Below are 20,204 nucleotides of genomic sequence, written 5' to 3' on the forward strand. Positions count from 1 at the left end.
CCCAGCGCCCTGTCAGAAATGACGCTTTCCCTGGACTAAGGGAGCGCCGTCCGCCCCGCCCCGCCCCGCTTCACCCCGGTGAGAAGCGGGGAACAGACCGTCATGTGGGCAAGTGGGGGGCTGACGGTCTCCCCCGAGGCCTGGCGGGCGCTGAGCTCCAGACCCGCGCCGGGCACGCGTGGGTCTCGGCCCTGACAGGACCGGAGCCGGGACAGTGAGGAGGCAGGAGCTGGAGCCCTGGGAGAGCTGGCCAGGCCCTCGGGGTGGCGGAGGCGGCGCAGGGCTGGCCCAGGGCCCTCTGCCTGCCTGGCGGTGGCAGAGCGACGCGCGGAGCTTCTCCGCTGGCCCTGTGGCCGCACAGCTCGGGCTCTGTGCTGCCGTCCTCCTGGAGCTGCTGCCGGTGTGCCGCGCGGTGCCGTCTCCCGCCTCCCTCCAGCGGCCCTTCTGGGCATGTCTCCTAAGGGCCTGGGTCGTGTGGAAACGGGCAGCTCTGGGCCGGGGCAGTGGTGGGCATCTCAGGACTTGCCAAGCGCGTGGAGCCCTGTCCGGAACAAAGAGAACCACCTGCACTCAAGTTCCCTGTGAGTCACTGGGGCGACCAGACACTTCCAGGAGCACCTGCAGTGGCTGTTTGGGACAGAGGCTCTCTGGGTTGGCAGTGGTCTCCTGAGAGATCTGGCTCTGCTTTTCTTCCCTAGTGTCTGTGCTCGTGGGGTGGAGGCAGGGGCCTGGAGAGGTCAGCTGTGTCTCGTCCACCCTGGAAGGAATCCCCTGGAACACCGCTGGGCATCATGAGGCTGATTGTGCTGAAGCTGCAGCTCATGTCTCATTATTAATCAGGTTTATTATTTTCCTCACTGACTGGATGTGTTCATCAAGGTCATGACCCTTTGGAGAGTTAATCTAATAAGCACACATTACGGTGTCTGGGTTTGTTTGATTTTCCATATTTTGTTTATTTCTTGTGGAGTGAGCCTTCTGTGTGGAGCCGTGGCCTGGGTGTAGTCATCAGTTTCTGCCTGCCTCACTAGCTTTGTCTCCCGCTCTTCCTCTGGACCTGCTGCCTGAGACCAAAGGCAAGGCTGGCCCCAGAGCTCTGGGGAATACCTGGTGGGGAAGAGGCAGGGGTTAGTGGAGAGGGGTTGAGAGGAGATTCTGGTTATTTTTTGTGCTTTCCCCATTCTCCCCTCTAAGGCCATCTTGATCATTGGCTAACATTTTCCCCAGCACTGAAAGTTCTTCCCAGAGACTAGGTCAACTTTTTGGTCCGGCTTTCCAGTTTGATTTTCCCTGAGGATGGTGAGGGAACTTTTATATAGTGGGAAAGAAGCGGAGGCTCCAGGGAGGTCCCAGCTGCTGGGAAGCAGGGGCTCTTGGAGAGCAGGCCTCAGCTACCTCTGATGTGCTCTCTGCCCCACCACGATGGAAGGAAGGGGTGAAGGGGAACTACTGGGAAAACAAGAGGAGCAGTAAGGAGGAAGAGGAGGGAGCCCGTGTTGTGTTGCTGGTGGGGCGGGCAGTGGTGTGGAAAGTAAGCATCTTGTTATTCATGCATAGTACTAATCCTTTGTGTGTGTATGAGCCACAGGTTTTGTTCCCTGTTGATTTTCAGAGAGAGTGAAAGGGAGGGGAAAGGGGGAGAGAGAAACAGCAATGTGAGAGAGACACATCGATTGGTTGCTTCCCACACACAGCCTGACCCAGGGGGCAGGGATCCAACCTGCAACCCAGTTACATGCCCTTGACGGAAGTCAAACCTGTGACCCTTTGGTGTACAAGTCATTGCTTTCACCATCAAACCACACCAACCAGGGCAAAGTTCCACAGTTTTCCAAATGCTTTTTAGAAACACTACTTTATTTGATTTCTACTAGGAACCTACCAGTATTTGATCTGCACTACCACCCTGTAAGGAGGTGTTATTGATTCCCAAGAAACCGAGTCTCCTACAGGTTAAATGACTTCCAAGTCTCTGCAGCCACACCCAAGGCCTCTGGACACCCAGCCCAGTGGTCTTTTGCTGCTACTTGTTGCTTCTAAAGCTGTTCATCCTCCCCTCTCCCCATCCCATGCTTCAGTTCCTCTTCATGCTTTCCCATGTCAACTCAACACTTTTTTCTCCCTATGGGGCTGAAAGGTTGGCTTCCCAACCCTACCCAGGGTCTGAGGTCTAGCTAATTCTTGGTTCTGCATTCTCTCAGCCCTTAGACTGGCTGCCCCAGCACCCAGGATCTCCCACCACCCTAACCCTAGGCAGCTGTCTCTCTTTACTTGCTCTTGCAGAAGGAGTTCCAGGTTCTCCAAGGCATGATGCCTGACCCCTGGGACCTCTGGGCACCTTCTTCCCTTGCCTCCTCACCCCACTCTGCTATCTTTATTACTTCAGTCCTCTCAGCTCTTTTGAGGACTTCTGGTGCCCTGTCTGATCTTTCCTTTCCTACTGCCACTGTCCTCACTTCGGGCTTTAGTGGTCTACCCCTGGGTTATGCTAACACAGTGTCTTCCCTGGGCAGCCTGAGGCCACACCTGCCTTCCTGCAAATAAAGATGCTTGTGACATGTGACCCAATTCAAGAGCCCTCAGTGGTCCCCTGGGGTACTGGATAGAATTCCCACGTAGCAGCTTGGAGGTTCAGGCCATTCACAGGCTGGCCCTAGCTTTATGCCTCTGGATGAGACCCTCTGCCCACCTTCATACCACCAGGACTGTTTTCTTTCCTCCTCCTGGGAACTACACCCCCAATCAGGTTTTCCCAGCAGGGAAAACCTAAGCTTTTATCCCTGTGTAACTCCCTGAGTGACTTTGAACAAATTGCTTAATGTCACTTGCCTCACCTGTTAAATGGGGACAATCTCACCTGCTTGAAAGGATTGTTTCAGCAAGAATGTGAGTGGATGGGAATGCCATTTGTCAATGTAAGGGGCTTCCCAGCAGGTGCCCACTTAGCACCCCTGAGTGGGCTCCTTCCACCTGCCTCTTTTTTTTTTTCTAAACATATCTTTATTAATCTCAGAGAGAGGAAGGGAGAGGGAAACAGAGAAATAGAAACATCAATGACGAGAGTCATTGATCAGCTGCCTCCCGCATGCCCTCGACTGGGGATCGAGCCTGCAACCTGGGCATGTGCCCAGACCAGGAATCGGACCACGATCTCCTGGATCCCAGGTCGACGCTCAACCACTAACGCACAGCTGGCCGGGCTCACCTGGCTCTTTGTGGCAATATTTTAGCTTCCTGCTCTTGCCTGCTGTTGATAATCATCTACCCCTGTTTGTCTCCTTACCCAGAAGGCAAATCCCTTGAGGAGCAAAGCCTTTGCCTGGTGCCTTTTCGCATCCTGGGTTCCTAACCAAGCAAATACTGTCCTTCTACATCCCATAAACTGACCCCTGCTCATAGTGGGAACATACAAAAATAGTTGTTAATTGATTATAACATTTGGTTACATAAAATAGGGTATGCTTTATATTTAGCAAATCCAGTGTAAAAAAACTTACACAACTGTCTCAGCTGAGGTGAATTACGGGAAGGAGGAAGGGAATCAATTTAACATTGCATTGTCTGAGCACTCTGCTTATTTCACTCAGTCATCCCAGCTTCCCCATGAGTTAGATGGAAGCATCTCCTTTTTTACAGATGATGGAAGGGGGCCATAGGAGGCCCTGCAGTGGGATGCCCTGTGCCACTTCACAGATTGGAGCAGTCCAGAACCCCAGCTCCTTCCCCTATTCTTGGGCCTGAAAAAGGGAGGTAGAGGCTCTTTATCAAAAGATTCATCATAGGTTTTATTAAACTACAGAATCCATTAAATGTAAGTACATCATTTACACACGGCCCCGCAGGGATTGCCTAGGTAGGAGCACCTTCGGCAGTGGATCATTTGCATGGAGAGCACAGGTGGACACACCCAGGACTGGAACACGAGGTGTGTGTGGTTGTGCACTGGTCACCAGCAAAGATGGGCTGGAACTCAGTGACGGGGGAAGGACTTCATGGGTGAGGGGGGCTGCACAGGCGGTGGGGGCAGGGGATGTCCTGAGGATTGGGTGAGGCAAGGGAAGGAAGGTCTTTGGTGGGCAGGGGTAGGGCAGAACTAGCTGAACTCAGGAGGACCTTGAAAGCCAGAGAGAAGAGGTTTAGGTTGACACATTGGGTTTGGGGACATGCTGAGGATCCTTGGGCAGAGGAGTGTAGTGCCAAGAGGAGCTGAGGGCTGGGGTGGAAAGTGTGGGGGGGAGTGGCTGAAGGCAAAAGGGGAGTGCATTGAGGAGTACATTTCCAAAGGAGAGAACACACTGACAGAAGGGAACTAGCAGATGGAACAGGAAGTGTTAGGAGAGAACTTTGAGATTTTGAGCCCTGGAGGCAAAGAATGTGACGCCACTTTCAGAAATGGGGAAGCCAGAGGTGAAGCATGTCTGAGGGAAAGCTCTTAAATTTGTTGCACACATGCTGTGAGGGAGGTGACTGGAGCATCTTGGGATGGGGCCTGGGTGGCCGGTGAAGTTCCTAGACAGCAGGTGAGAAGTCTTGTGTGAGGGTGTGCTGCAGAGGGGGCTGGTTCTAGGCATTTCTGATGACTGAATTCTACCTCCACAACCTCTATGAGCCCTCTCTGCTCTCCCCTCATGGCACTGGGACCCCTGTGCCCAGTCCTCACTGCTCTTAAAGTTGCTCACCTGTGTCTGTCCCCTCCAGGGGACCTGGAATGGAGCTTCTCTGAGAGGGCCAGGAACCCACACGTGCTTTGCTCAAGGTCAGTCCTGTCCCAGGTGTCTTGCACAGAGTAGGTATTCAATAAATATCTTTCTTATTTAAGTGACCTCAACTCATGCTTAACAAATGTTTGTTACAGAGATAAATGCATAGAATGTGGATGTGGGGGTGGGGGGAGGGCTATTTGGACCTTCCTCCGGGAGTGGTGTGCCCTGGGGTCCTTCTAAAGATCGCACTTTTTTATTGCTATGACTCTTTTATCTCCTTTATGTCTACCCACAAAGTGCCAGCTTCTGTATCCAACCATTTCTTAGGGTTGGGGAGTGAGTCCACAGCCTTTCAGTTGTCACTCAATCCTGAATTTGAGGCTGGCCTGCCATTCATTGTGAAAGGTCCTGGGCAGGTTCCTGACCCCTGTGAGCCCCTGCCCTCACCTGAAGTCAGCCCTGCCCTCGCCTGTATGTCAGTCCTGCCCCTCACCTGAAGTCAGCCCTGCCCTCACCTGAAGTCAGCCCTGCCCTCACCTGAAGTCAACCCTGCCCTCACCTGAAGTCAGCCCTGCCCTCACCTGTGTGTCAGTCCTGCCCTCACCTCCTGAAGTCAGCCCTGCCCTCACCTGGGAGTCAGCCCTCATGGCCCTTCCTTCTCCTCAGGCTTTTCTCAGGGAGAATTTGCTCAGAGGAAGCAGAGGAAACCAGATGGTGGTGGTTATCTGTCTTTGGGGTGCTGGGGGTATTTTGGTCAAAGAGAGGCTGAAATGGAAGCCAGAGTATGCACAGAGTCTTGGGGGCTTCTTTGGGTGGGAGGGGTATGTTGTGGACCAGTGGAAGAGAACTGGCTTGGAATCGGGAAATCCAAGCTACTTATTGCTGCCTCAGTTTCCTTTCAACATGGGCACATAATAAACTGTACCTAACAGATTTCCCACTTCAGTGAAGGCTCCGGGACAGGGGAGTCAGAGCGGTGGCCTGGGACAGTGCTGTGGAGTGTACACATGTTTAGAATTGGAGTTTAAGGGCCAGGTTTACAGAGGAGGATGCAATACAATGAGAAACTAATAGCCCAGAGGTGGTTAAGATGTATGAGAGGCTGGCTACAAGGCACAATTAATAAAGCAGAAAAGTTTAGGATGCTGTGGAAGAAGGAGGCACATTTGGGGGACTGGGGCAGCTGGGGTGGTTTTTGCTCTCTAGCCCAACAAGGACCCCCAGTAGGGAGACTGGGTTCAAGAAGAAAAGTGCTGTTGTCACTTTTTAGGGGCAGCTCTTTGCTTTCTGCCTGTGCTTGTGGCCTGAGTGGAGCACCCCGCCCTCCCCCAGAGGCTGTGTGGTGCAGTGGTTGGCCACTCCTGGATCTGCTTGCTCAGGATTCAAGTCCCAGCTCTTCCAGTAGATGTGGCTTTGGGCAAGGAGCTTAATGGGCATTATACCTACGTCTAAAAATATGAGCAGGTACATTATCTTAGTTCACCCAATTAATAACATTAAGGTATTATTATTATTATACCCATTTTGCAAATGAGGGAGCTGAGATCAGAGATGATTACCCCAAAGTTCCATAGCTAGTAAGAAGAAGAGTTGAAATTTATATCCAGGTGGTCTGTTTTAAAATGCTGTTGGTAAGAATTTCTGTGTGCATGTGTGGGTGCATGCACATGTGTGCACACATGCACACGTATGTGAAATAGGCACTGATCCTCTCCTAATTTTCTTGATTTCCCCTCTTGCTACCTCACTACTTCTATTCCTCATTTCATAGGCAAGGAGGCCAGGCATGGAGGGGACAGTGGACCCTTGGTACACTCTGATGCTTATCTTTTCTTGGCTTGATTTCTTTGACGCCTGAGTGAGAGGTCATTGGCAGTGTTGAGAATCAAGTAAAGACCACTCCTAACAGAGCTACCACAGTGGTCCCTGAATCCTTTGTAAACCTTTTGCAACATGGAAACCATCCATGGTGAAAAGGCAGTGAAATGAAGCATTGATGAAACCTCCTCATGCACCACAAAGTTTGAGCATTGATGGAGCTCAATGAGATTCCAGCAGCCCTGCCCTGCCCTGCCCTGCCCAGACCCACCAGGGTTAGTCTAAGCACCATCCCCTCTAGGGCCCCAGGGCCCAGCTAGCTGGCGTGGCTACTCATGGGGTTTGGATTTTCCGAGTCATGACGGGGCATCTCTGGAAGAAATCTGGTGGAGCACTGCTATTAAAGTTGTGGTTATTATCAGCCTTTATAGTGTCCCTCTGGCCTTGTTGAGTTCATAAGATCATGACAGAAGAATGTCCCCAGCAAGGCTGATGACTGGATGGGAGTTTGGGCATCTCTCTTTCTGGAGGCAGCAGAGTCTTTTTGAGAAGTGGAGGAGACTAAAGTGGATTTATGGTATCATTTCCTGAGGGAAAGTGGTGTAGCTTCTCACCAACCCTCATCCACCCCCGAGCCTCCATCAGCACAATGTACCCTTATGCTGGAGCTGCCAATGCCACTTCCTGGTGGGTATCACCTATTCAAAGACTTATGATGTTCTTGGTGGTTTTTGCTCCTCCCCCGATAATCTCACAGGGCCACAAATCTGACAGGTGGGGCATGTAGGAAATATCATTCCAGACTCTCAGGATTTTAGTAACTAGCTGAAAACAATAGAGTTATTTGATTGGGAGGTTGGATCAGGATGCAGTACTCCTGCCCTCTTAAAAAGGCTCTGTCCACACACTCAGAACCTTCTGAAGGCCATCAGCAGCCTGCACAGATAGTGGAGAGAGTGATCATTGGGTACACCTGCTCTTCCCAAGGTTGAGAATAGTATACAGAATAAAGCAGCGTTTTTCCAGGAATGGCAATGCCTAGGGAATTGCTAGGAAAATGGAAACCCGAGAGGTTAAATGACTCATAGAATCTTATTCCTGGAAGGAACTTGAGATCATTCATTCAGTATCTCACCTGCTGTTCTCCTCTCAATTACAGCAGGATCTCCGCTGGCTAGTTATCCAGCCTCAGCTGCTGCTCTTCCTCCTCCTCCTGCGCCTCCTCCCCATCTTCTGAAGGCTAACATTATTGAGCATGTACTATGTTCTGGATGCTTTATGTACATTAAGTTGATCTTCAAACAATCCTATAAGTAGGGACTATTGTTGTCTTATTTTAAAAATGAGCAAACTGAGGCCCAGAGAATTGCATAGCTTACCCAAGGTGACTTACTAGTAAGTGGTGGAGGCAGATATAAATTTGGCAGTCTGAACCATGCTCTTGACCAATCGTGAGGCAGGCCAACCCACTCCAGGCAGCTGTAACCAGGGAGTGTGAGAACACTCAACATACTGTCTGGCATGTAGAAGGTGCTCAGAAAATGCTAGGAATTTTCTTCAAAAAATACCCGAAGGCTTTAACTTATATTGAGCCAAATGTACTTCTTCTAAGTCTTTGTTTTACCCCTCCTTGGAACCCCATGGAACACTTCTACCCTTCCTCACATTCCAGCTTTCAGGGTATGAAGGTGCCACATGGACAAAAAGGAAAGCCAGGACTCAGTCTCCTTCAAGATTCTATTCCCCAAATGAAGTCCTGTAGCCAGGAAGATGATGGTCTGGGAGATTCAGATAAATGGCCAAGGCTAGGACTTAGCTTATGAGCATGTGCCTGATCCATGGCCATACGGCTATGTTGAGATTCCGTACATCTATTTAGAGCACACATTTCTCTGGGGATTCCAGAATGGCTACCGAGTAGGTGGGAGCTACCCACACCTCCTCCTGGCACCAAACCATTGTTACAGCTAAATTATAGAGAAATCAGCCTGAATGACTAATGGAAGGCTAGCTGACCAGAAGTATTATAACAACAGATTTACAGAAGCCACAGAGACTGATAGGAAAGGCAGAAACATTGAAAGGGCTGGCCCCCACACCCATGTGCAGCAGTTGAGTATCTGGAGGAATATCTCCACTACAAAAGTCCCCTACTGAGGAACTTGGGGTCTGAACCTCACTCCAGGCTCCTCAACTCAGAATACCACAGCCAGGAAAAGGAGCCCACATAGTATCTACCTGTGAAAATCAGCAGGGATTTTGACTGCCTGGAAGAGATGGGAGTCTGCTGGAAACCCAGGTGCCCTCTTAAATGGCCATCACACAGGGTCTTGCTCTTGAACACTCACCCATGACACTGGGAGTGGAAAGGCAACTCAGGGCATATGGGAGTCATACAGAAAAGATCTGGGTAGTGTGGCCTGACGAGAGATATCTGTAGGGTCAGCCACCAACGTCCACCTGTTCTGAGTCCTTATATCACATTGCCCTCAGACTCCATTTTCCCACTCCTATTCTTACAACACCCACCAGAGGAGTGTGCTATCCCGTTCCTCCAACTTTGGCAACACCCCCTACTGAGCTTGAGTCCTAGAGAAAGGTCTGCTGACTGCATCCAATAGGGACCTTTGGTGTGCTCTTTTTCTGGAGAAGCTCTTGGCGGAGACTCAGACAGTCATTGAGCTGTGTAGCTTTGGAATGGCAGCCATTCTTCCCCAACACATGCACAGCGGGAGCCCAACTGTTCCCCACCTGGTGATTATCTTGGCTTTTTCTGACTTCTGGTGGCCCCACCCTGCTGAGCTTGGTCCCTCGGGGAATCAGAGTGCTGCACAGAGCTGGAACCTTTGGAGGACATCTCCCTCAGAGGCTCTTGTCCCGGATTCAGATGGGTGCTGGGGTGTGTGGCTCCGACATGGTAGGGCATTGTTACCCCTATGCAAGCTCAGCCTGCGCCCCCCCCCCCCCCCCATGGGAGACTCATTTAACCTGCCCTTCCAATTCCTGGGGGCTCTGCCCTACCAAGTTTGCTCCAAAAGAGGGCTGTCTGGCTGCACCCAACCTGAACCTGGGGGACCTAGGGTCGGCAACTCTGGCAGAAACTGAGTGGTATGGCTCTGGAGTAGGGACTACTTTCCCTCCATTGAGTGCCTAACTGCACAGCCCTCAAGCAGGAGACCCACTAGCCCTACCATCCCTATCCTGGTCACCCTGCCCTATCAAACTCACACCTTGTGGAAGGGTCTGTGGGTTGTGGCCAGCCTGGGCCCACTCTACTGTCTTTCTTCAGAAGGCTCACAAGGAAGACTAGGCAACCCCAGGGAGAGGCAGAGTGGCTGACAGGTGGAGGCACACCTCAGGGTGCACAGGATCTTTTATGGATCTGCCCCTTGCTCAGAGCTGGAAGAAACCGACACTTGTACACAGCTTGGCCCCTCCTGTGCACACTCAGGCCAAGTAGAGGCAACCACAAACATGAATTGCATGGTAGCTGTAGACATGTAGCCCAAGACCAGTTTCAGGCAGTGTCTTACATTGACCTGCACTGGAACCACTCCCAGGTGTAACCAGAATCACACAACCACTGGTGGGCTACAGACCACACCAGAGCTTGACCCAACTAGCCACAAAAGTGGGACACTAAAGGTGGAGTGTCTTGGCAGGCACCAGACCTCTACCTCTGGGGGCATCCCCTGCATAGCAGCTTAGCTTGATCAAGGTCTATCCTTATAGTCAGTCAGCTTGAAGGTTAACCCTACCCACAAATGGGCCAACAGCATTCAAGTCTCAACTACAACAGGGGGACACACATAACCCAGACAAGAGACATTCCTTGAGTACCTAGCTCATCTGATCTGGAAGATTGCGTCACTGACACCTACAACATAAAGATACCATAACAAGTTTGGGAGTCATAGCAGATCTACCTAATACAGAGAGTCAAACTTTTGTGTCAAAAGAATCAGAAATGAAGAGTACAATATCTGAATTGAAGAATACTCTAGAAGGAACCAACAGCAGGTTAGATGAAGCAGAGGATCAAATCAGCAAATTAGAGGACAAATAACAGAAAATAGCCAAGCAGAGCAACAAAGAGAATTTTAAAAAATTAAGAAAGTATAAGGGATCTCTGGGACAACATCAAGTATAACAATATCTGCATCATAGGAGTTCCAGAAAGAGAAGAGAGAGAGCAAGAAATAATGACTGAAATCTTTCCTAACCTGGTGAAGAAGAAAAGACACACCCATCCAGGAAGCACAGAGTCCAAATCTAGATGAACCCAAAAAGGTTCAAGACACATCATAATTAAACTGGCAAATGTTAAAGACAAAAAGAATCTTAAGAGCAGCAAGAGAAAGACAGTAAGTTGTCTACAAGGGAGCTCCTATAAGACTGTCAGATGATTTCTCAACAGGAACACTTCAGGCCAGAAGGGATTGGCATGAAATATTATAACACCTTTCTGACCAGTCATAAGTATACACATGTTTCTGTGTCTGAACATTGCTGACCTGTCATGAGATAACTCATGTTTGGACTTACATTAATTTAAATAATTTTAAAACCTGCTGACCGGTCATGATAGAAAAGTAGCCAGCAGCACAGCAAACTCTGGCTCTAAAAAACCAGTCAGCAAGTTGTTTAAAAGTGACGAAAAGCAAGGACCTACAACCAAGACTACTCTACCCAGCAAGGCGATCATTTTTGGAGGTGAAATAAAGAGCTTCCCAGAAAAAAAAAAAATTGCAAAAGGAATTCATTACCACCAAACCAGTGTTGCAAGAATGTTAAATAATCTTCTTTAAGAAGCAGAAAGAACAAAAAGAAGAATGAAGGTATAAAGAATAAAATGACAATAGATAAGTACCTATCAATAATTACTTTAAGTGCAAATGGATTAAATGCTCCAATCAATCTCTTATCCTTGGTTGAATGGATAAGAGAACAAGACCCATATATATCCTGTCTACAGGAGACCCACCTGAGAACAAAAGATTCACACAGGATGAGAGTGAAGGGATGGAAAAAACATATTTCATGCAAATGGACATGAAACAAAGCTGGGTTAGCGATACTTATATCTAACGAGATAGACTTCAAAACAGAAGCCATAATAAGAGACAATGCTAAAGGGGTCAGTACAACAAGAGGATATAACCCTTGTAAACATAAGTGCATCCAATATAGGAGGACCTAAATATATAAAGAAAATCTTGATGGACATAAAGGGAGAGATTGACAGTAATACAGGCATAGTAGGGGATTTTAACACCCCATTGACATCAGTGGATGGATCTTCCAGACAGAAAATCAACAAGGAAACAATGGCCTTAAATGACACACTAGCTGGATGGATTTAATTGATATTTACAGAACATTTCACCCCAGACAGCAGATTGTACATTCTCTTCTGGTACACATTGAACATTTTCTAGAATAGACTACAAGTTAGGACACAAGACAAGTGTTAAATTAAAGAAGATTGAAATCATATGAAGCATCTTCTCTGACCACAATGGTATGAAATTAGAAATCAATTATGGGGGAAAAAACCTGAAAAACATACAATCACATGGAAGCTAAATAAAATGTTATTAAACAATGAGATCAAGGAAGAAATCAAAAGTAACTCTGAGACTTGAAAATGAACACACAACCACCTAAACTCTAAGAGACAGCAAAAGCAGTCATGAGAGGAAAGTCCATAGAAACAAAGGCCTACTTCAAGAAGCAAGAAAAACCTGGAATAAAAAGTCTAATTTTACACCTAAAAGAACTAGAAAAAGAACAGCAAAGCCCCAAGTAAGTAGAAGGAGGGAAATAATGAAGATCAGAGTGGAAATAAAGACATAGAGACAAAAACAATACAAAAGATCAAGGAAACCAAGAGCTGGTTCTTTTAAAAGATAAAAAGATTGATAGGCCTTTAACTGGGCTCATAAAGAAAAAAGCGAGGACCCAAATAAATAAAATTAGAAATTAAAGAGGAGAAGTAACAATTGACACCACAGAAATAGAAAATATAGCACACATTTCCTAAGTACCTCTTGTGTGACAGGACAACCACCGATGTCACTGGACTGGGCCTTATAAAATGCATACAGATATCTTCTGAATCTTAGATGCTACATTGGGGTCCTGGTGGCAGATCGCTGAAGACAGGGGTGACTGGCTGGCTTTTTTGAGCTCTATGAGGCTTGGTGATGTGTAGACACCCCATCAAAGTCCAAGATCAGATAACCCAAATCTAAGAGTACAGAGTTAGCAATTAGGTGGAGAAAGCTCATCAGTTTGAGGTAAAATAGCACCATTTCACTCTGCTTTGAAAAGTAAGAGTCCTGCCAGAGTCTAAAGTAAATAGGCTGGAACATGAGATCTGCCAAGTAGGGTGCAAATTGGAAGTACACCAGCAATTACAGCAATTAGATTCTGTGAGCAGTGGAAAATCAGCTGAGAGCGCATTTCCAACAGTAGAGTGTGACCCAGCAGGCTGCTGTTCGACTGTCTCTCTTCCCCTCAGTTCTTCTTTGGGGAGGACAGTTAGCAGAGAGGGGCACTCATAGCTTGACTTTGGGTTTCAGGTGCTGGAGTTGAGATGATCATTGCCCTATATTCCTGGGTCAATAATGCTGTTGTTCTCATTGTATCTCAAGTGTCCTTCCTCATATGTCTTCGCAAATCCTCACAGCAACCCTACACTGTAGGGGTTATTAGTTCTATTTGATTCAGGAGAGAATGGATGCTCTGAGAGCTTGAGTAATTTGCACAAGGTCACACAGCTGAACCATAGAATTTCCCATTCCTCTATATGCGTGGCTTCTCCACATTGGCCAATGCCTCTACAAGGAGCCAGTTGGTATCTCGGCTCCAGCTTCCAGCACCCAGCACAGAAGGAACTTAAGCAGCTCACCTTGGGGAGAATGGATGTAAATGGGAGTGAGGCAAGGTAAGGCAAGCCAGGCCACCCTTGGATGCTTCAGGACGTGAGCAAAGGTCATTGTCTGTCTTCCCCACCAGGCAGAAACTCCACTGACACAGGTCCTGTGTCTGTTTCTCAGAGTTACAATCCCCAAACCAGGACAGTACTGGAATACAGTAGGTGCTCAATAAATATTTGTTGAATGAATGGCTTTATTTGAGATCCCTTTGTCTGCAGAGACCCTGAGTCCTGGAGCCCTAGGCTAGCAATGAGCCTTGACTCCGGAAATCTTGGATGGGCTGCTTCAACTCACTGATATGTAGGATTAAAATGTTGGTTGTGTGGATCTTGAAACACATTTCCCTGGTGGATTGTAGAATTAGTGTAACCCACAAGAGAGCTGGACAAAGGTTAAGACACCCTGGATCTGCCTGGACCTTAGCCCTAAGCACTTCACCTACTCCTCTAACTCAGGTGAGATTGCCATTGACATGGACTGGACAGGGATGTCTGGCGAGAGCAGAGGTCATCTATGGGTGAGGGGCCCCAACTGATCTAGGTTGGGGCATTGCCCTCCAGTGAGTCAGAAGGAGGCTCTGTGAGCAGAGGCCTGGGCCCCAGGGGTGTTCCTCTAGATACCTAGTGTGAGCTAAGGACTGTGTGCATCCAAAAATCCATTTACTCCTATGCAGAGTTAGTTATATGGAGAGCAGTAGACAGGATGGGGTGTGGAGACTATGGGGACAGAGAACCTAAGAGAAGGATGCCCCTGTGTGAGGACTATGAAGATGGACCCAGGATCTCAGGGATGAGCCCTTGCTGACCTTTCTCCCCTGGTTCTTGGGGCATAGTGACTCTAGGCACCTGGTGATGCAGTGGTCAACAGTGTCAGCTAGGTTCCTCCTGTGCCCATTTCTGCTGATTTGCAGTGGTGCCTGCAGCTGAGTCAAGACAGGTCTAGGGCCAAGCATGTGCAACCTGGGGCATAGATGAGCACAGGGCACAGCGAATTTGTCAAGTCAGATTTAGTCCAATCATTTTTTATAAATGAGGAAACTGACACTTGGAGAGGCAAGTAACTTGCCCAAGGTCGTATGATTTGCAGAATCAGGATTTGAAAAGGGATCCTTGGCCCTGGTTCATTCTTGTTTCAAGCCTCTCATTAGAGACTGACTGACAAGGAAAACAGCCTCCTATTATCCCAGGGAAGCAAGTAACCTGCTCCCACCTGGCTAGGGCCTGATTCAGAGGTGCCCCCACCTTACCCAGCCTCTAACCAGCCCCATCTAACCTAGACAGGTTGTGGAATGGGCCACAGAAGCGTGTGTCTGCCCTGCCCTCTGGGGGTTGTGACCCCAGAGGCTTGTGGAGAAAAGATGGGCAGACACATCACACAAACCCACAGCAGGCAGTAAGTAAGCCGACACCTATCAGGTACATGCCCAGATGTGCTGCATGTTAAGACCCACTATTGAAGCTGAAATGGGGAAAAGCAGAACAGGCTGAAGGGTTCCCTCTGAGCAACTCAAGGAAGCATCCTGGAGGAAGAGTTTTCCTGGCAGCATAGTGTTGGGGAGGGAGCCTGGTGTGATGTGTGGGAAGTATCCTGCTGTTGTGGAAAGGTGACAAGAGAAGGCCAGCCTGGAATTAGAGTCCTGGCCTCTTTGCTTACCATTCAGCCTTGGGCAAGTCATTGACCGTATCTGAAGACTCTGTCTGCTCAGCAATAAAAAAGGGACAATGAAAAACCTAATCTCATAGGGCTTGGGGAAAAGCAAATTAGGTAATATCTATGAAAGGGCTTCTTAAGCCATAAGGTACTTTTAGTACATACTGTATAATTGTATTTATATAAAGTTCAAGAATAGGTGATGGGATCTGTGGTGACAGAAATCAGGATAGAAGCGGCATGAGAGGCCTCTAGAGTACTGATGATGTTCTGTTTCTTGATCCGAGTTCTGATCCTATAGCCAGCTCATTGAGTTCTATGCTAATGTGTACTTTTCTGAATACTTCTATTGAAAACTTTTTTTTTTAAGTGCTCATTATGGCCAGGTTATTATGGCTAGAGTATGATCACTTGAGAGAATGTCTAACAGGAGACCTGGAATGATGTTGCTAGAAATGGCATCTGATATTTATTGAATATTTCAGGCTGTGTGCTCATTACTTCACATGTAGTTTGTCATTTAATCTTTACAGCTACTCACATTTTATAACTGGGGAAACTGAGGCTCAGAGAGGTTACATAAGTTACCCAAAATCACTCAGCCAGCCTGTGGTAGAGGAGGACTGAGGCCAGATCTGACCCCAGGGAGTCATACTCAGGCAGAGAATGAAGGACATAATGTTGCCCTGCCTCCAGGGTCTGTATTGTGTTTGTAACTCTGCCTGCCTGGGGTCCTGCTGGGCCTTGCAGCCTGTGGTAGAAGGTGCAGAACAGCCACAGTTTCCAGGCCGGTCACAATCTAGAGATGCCTCCAGAATGGAAGTAAGTGGGAAGGGAGCTCCAGAAGAAAGGCACTTGTCTAGAGATCAGCAAACTGTGCTGCTTAGTGCTTGCTGTAGGTGGGGTGGGGCATTCCAAGGGTCCTGTGGTCCTGGGTGGAGGCTCTAGGACAAATGATATTGTGCTCATTGAAAACCTTCTAGATACTACGCAACTGTAAAGAAGGATCTTGTACCATTTGGGACGGTATGGAGAATATTATGCTAAGTGAAATAAGCCAGGCAGAGAAAGACAAACATTACATGATTTTGCTTATATGTGGAATCTAAAGAACTTAATAAAATGATGAACAGAATAGAGTCAATGACATGGAAGCATGGATCAGTCTGACGAATGTCAGAGGGATGGAGGAGGGTGGGTGGAGGGGAAGAGAGTAACCAAAGAATTTATATGCATATATGCACAACCCAAGGACATGGACAATGGTGGGGAGAGGGACTGGGGAGGGGGATGGGATGGAGTGGGTCATTGAGGACAAAAAGTACATCTGTAATATTTTAAACAAAAAAAAAAAAAGAGAAAAAAAGAAAGGAAAGAAGGAAAGAAAGAAAGGAAGAAAGAAAAAGAAAATAAGAAAGAAAGAAAGAAAGAAAAAGAAAGAAAGAAAGAAAGAAAGAAAGAAAGAAAGAAAGAAAGAAAGAAGAAAGAAAAAAGAAGAAGGAAGGAAGGAGGGAGGGAAGGAGGGAGGGAGGGAGGGAGGGAGGGAGGAAGGAAGGAAGGAAGGAAGGAAGGAAGGAAGGAAGGAAGGAAGGAAGGAAGGAAGGAAGGAAGGAAGGAAGGAAGCCCTCCAGGGCAGATCCCTGCCACGTGAAAGCAGGAGAAGCTGTCTTTCTCCCAGCAGTGAAGGGAAGAGGGAGCTGCTCTGCATGATGTGAGCTCCCTCACTGTCTCCCAGAGGCTGGACAGGGCATTTGCATCTTCATAGGAATCTTCCTGCTCACCAGGACAAGCCAGGGGGCACAGATTGCATCTTCTAGGGGTGGGCTAGGGGCTGGGAGGAAGATGGGAAGCCAGGCGCTTTTACTGCCTTTATTATTTGACTCAGCGAGTCAGCCTAACTTAGACTAAACCTCCTTGACATATGGCCTTGTCCAGTGGAGAGGGATGACATTGTGTTTGCATTTATATGTAACTGGCAAAGCAGATAAAGCCTTACTGTTATTCAAGGTTTCCAATCAGATGGGGGAAGGAAAGGACCTGGGGTCACCATTCAGGGTGCTGGTGGGCAGATAGTTCCTTTACCCCAGAGCTTGCTGGCTCACCTCTTCTGAGAGGCCTGGCTTAATTAACCTCTTCAGTGCTTGATGGTTAAGTCCCAACTCTCAGCGAGGACTTACACACTTAATAGAGTGAGCACATTAACAAGTTATGGTTACTTATGATTGTATTTGTCTTAAGTCTGTCTCCATTATGTTGATCTTGTTTCCCCTATTTAACTGGAGGCTGGTTGAGGACAGGGACTCGGAGGATTTTATCCATTAGGTACACATCTGCAGTGCTGATTCGAGTTCCTTAGTGTAGCTGGCATCTCTGCCTCAGGACCTTTGTACATGCTATTCACCCTGCTTGGAACCCCTGCCTGCACCTCTTTCCTTCTCTTGCTTCACTCTAGCTTATCCATTCCTCTTTCAGGAAGCACTTTCCTGCTTCCTTCCCTGACGTGAATGGGTCCCCTCTTGTATGGTCCTGCAGCCGCCTCACACTATTTCACTTTGGGGCACGCCCTGCACTGCCCTCTCCCTTACTGGGCACAGAGTTCTGGGAAGCCAGGGATTAGACTGGGCTGTCACATCCACTTCTATGCCACAGAGTAACACAGAGTGTGGCACACAGGAGGATCTTGCAGAATGTTTGTTGAAAGAAGTAAGGCCATTGAGAACCAAAGAGAGGAGCAAGGTTCAAGAGGTCCTTCTTTGGGAGCCCAGCTGCTTTGTAGAGGACTTCCCTGTGTTCATGACTACCTGCAGTTGAGCCTGAGCCCCCAAACAGCTGCTAGAGTCAGGAGTCCAGAGCCCAGCCTGGGCACCAGTGACCACCTCTGTTTTGCTTAGCACTGAATTCCTGACACCTACAGCATAATAGTGCCCCACAAATATGCCTGGTTATGCAGATGTGTAAGCCCTTTGTAAGGAGTGGGAGGAGCCAGGAAAGATGCTGCTCAGCTTTTAATCCTTTCATGAAACCAGGTAGAGGTGATTTCAGGTATCCCGTGACTCAGGTGCAGATAAGCCTCCCTCCTACCCTCCCTTCCCTCTCCCCCTTGGTCACCATCCCCACTATGTGCAAATTTTCTTTCAGGTGTTTTGAATCCAGCTTCTCATTTAATCCCACCAGCAATCACAGGAGGAGGGTGTCACTGACCTACTTTTTCAGGTGAGGGAACAGAAGGGCACAGTGGCCACCTCAGTGTGCACCAGTCCTTCTTTTTCTAGCATTAAAGCCCCACCATAGCTGCCCTATTTCCCAAGTAGCTCAGTGCCCTGCCTAGGAATCAGGGAGCCCCAAGTGTGAGTCCTCAGAGTGCCCCCCTGTCCTGCTTGCTACCCAGTAGTATGTGACCTTGGAAGGGCCCGTGTCCTGACCTCAAAGTGCAGGTGAGGGGGAGTCTGGCTTTGACAATTAGCCCTGTGGTCGCAGGACATGCAGAGCTAATTCAAGTGCAAGCAGTGTATTAGTATTTATTACTCATGTTCCACTGCTAATAATATTTGAGTTTTAAAAATGATGGTGAGCAAATCAATTGGTCTATGGCTTGTGGGTAGAAGATACTGAGAAGGAGTGACAGGGAGATTAAGCTTTTGCAGGTTCCTCCTGGGGAGGGATGGGAAGGCTTATTATTGGGGGCAGCTCTCTGCTTCCAGTCCAGTTTGGGAAGTTGTTAATTTGCACATTAAAATTTGTCAGAAAGCGCATTTGCCAATAGTGGCTGCATCTTCAGCCTGAGGAGGTGGCTGATGGCTGCATGAGTAGTTCCAAAATATCTGTTTTAGTCATCTGTATTTAAAATCCATACTTTGGAAGACTACTTCCTGCAGGGTTTCATTCTGTAATTCAGTCGGTGTCTCCATCTCTGACATCTGAATTATAGAGCCGGCTGGGTTCTGTCAAGCAGGGCAGAGACATGAGAAAGTTTTAAGAAAAACCAAGGGACACACCATAGGCTCCATGGAGCCTGGGAACATAGGAGAAGAGAGAAAGGGCCCTTGGGTGCTGAAGGGACTCGGAGATGGATAGCATTTTGGGGCGAGGAGAGCCCTCGCTCCCGCAGTCGGTAGCACTTCTGTCCCTAGGATTCATTGGTCCTACTTGTGCCTCAGGAGTATCATGGGCAGGAAAAATGTAATTTAAGAAAGATAATACCTGCTACTATGTGGCTTTGAGCAAATCATCTTACCTCTTTGTGAAGTAGTTTTCTCTTCTATAAATAGGCATGAGGACAGCCGCCCTGACCCATTTCGTAGGCTTGAGAGGGAAAACAGGCCTGTGTGAGCAGAAGGGACAGGACAGCCCTGGAGACACACTTATGCTTTCCTTGAGACATTGTTTTGCTTAAAGCTGGGCTTTTGTAGGGCTTAAAAATGTGAGTGTATTTGTGATTTGTGTGTAGATAATACCTGTAGCATCTTTAAGAATTCACCTATCCGGAATGATGGAAGGAGAGGAGTGGCGTTTCCCTCCCCTCCCTCCTTTCCCCCTTTGCCTTCCCTGCTTCCACCATTCGGCATCTGCTCTGCAGCACTGCCCAAATTAGTTCTTAGACACCAAGAGTAACCAGAGCTGGGGACCAGGGGCTCTGCACACATGCTGTCTAATTCTCACCCAGTTTTTAGCTGGGCACCAATATTATCCCATTGTATTGCAGCAGAAAACAGGCCCAGAGTGGTGAGGGGCCTGCCCAAATTTGAGTCTAACACTGAGCTCGAGCTGATTCCTCAGCACCCTGCTGCCTTGAGGTTCTGGCCCAAGGATGTCACACCAAGGGTTGGGTCGGTGACCTTGAGGTGTCCCTGAGGAGTAGGTATCATTCATTTCTTTCCCCCTTACCCCCAAATGGCGACCTAACCCCTGCCCCATCTGTGGATGCTCTGAGCATAAAGAAGGAGTTAAGTGTACCTGGCAGTTATTTTAAAGTGCCTTGGACTACACGGAACAAGATATCCAAAGGCTGAGTCAGGATCTGTGGCCACTCGGACCCCTGGGCTGCTGCGAGGCTGGTTGCCTGACTCTGATTTTGCCCACTTTCAGCCCTTGC

General features: G+C 48.3%; 1 protein-coding gene across 2 annotated transcripts in view; it reads left to right on the forward strand.

Moving 5' to 3' along the window:
* Positions 1–241: 241 nt before the first annotated feature.
* GRIK4 (glutamate ionotropic receptor kainate type subunit 4) overlaps positions 242–20,204 on the forward strand; it is a 428,146-nt gene continuing 408,183 nt past the window's right edge. For both annotated transcript variants that reach the window (XM_087828477.1, XM_016217418.2), the window contains exon 1: positions 242–581. The gene's annotated coding sequence lies outside the window, so the exon portion shown is untranslated. The remainder of the gene's footprint in view (positions 582–20,204) is intronic.

The sequence above is a fragment of the Miniopterus natalensis genome, chromosome 20 (assembly GCF_054644295.1).
Source record: "Miniopterus natalensis isolate mMinNat1 chromosome 20, mMinNat1.hap1, whole genome shotgun sequence".
Classification (NCBI taxonomy): domain Eukaryota; kingdom Metazoa; phylum Chordata; class Mammalia; order Chiroptera; family Miniopteridae; genus Miniopterus; species Miniopterus natalensis.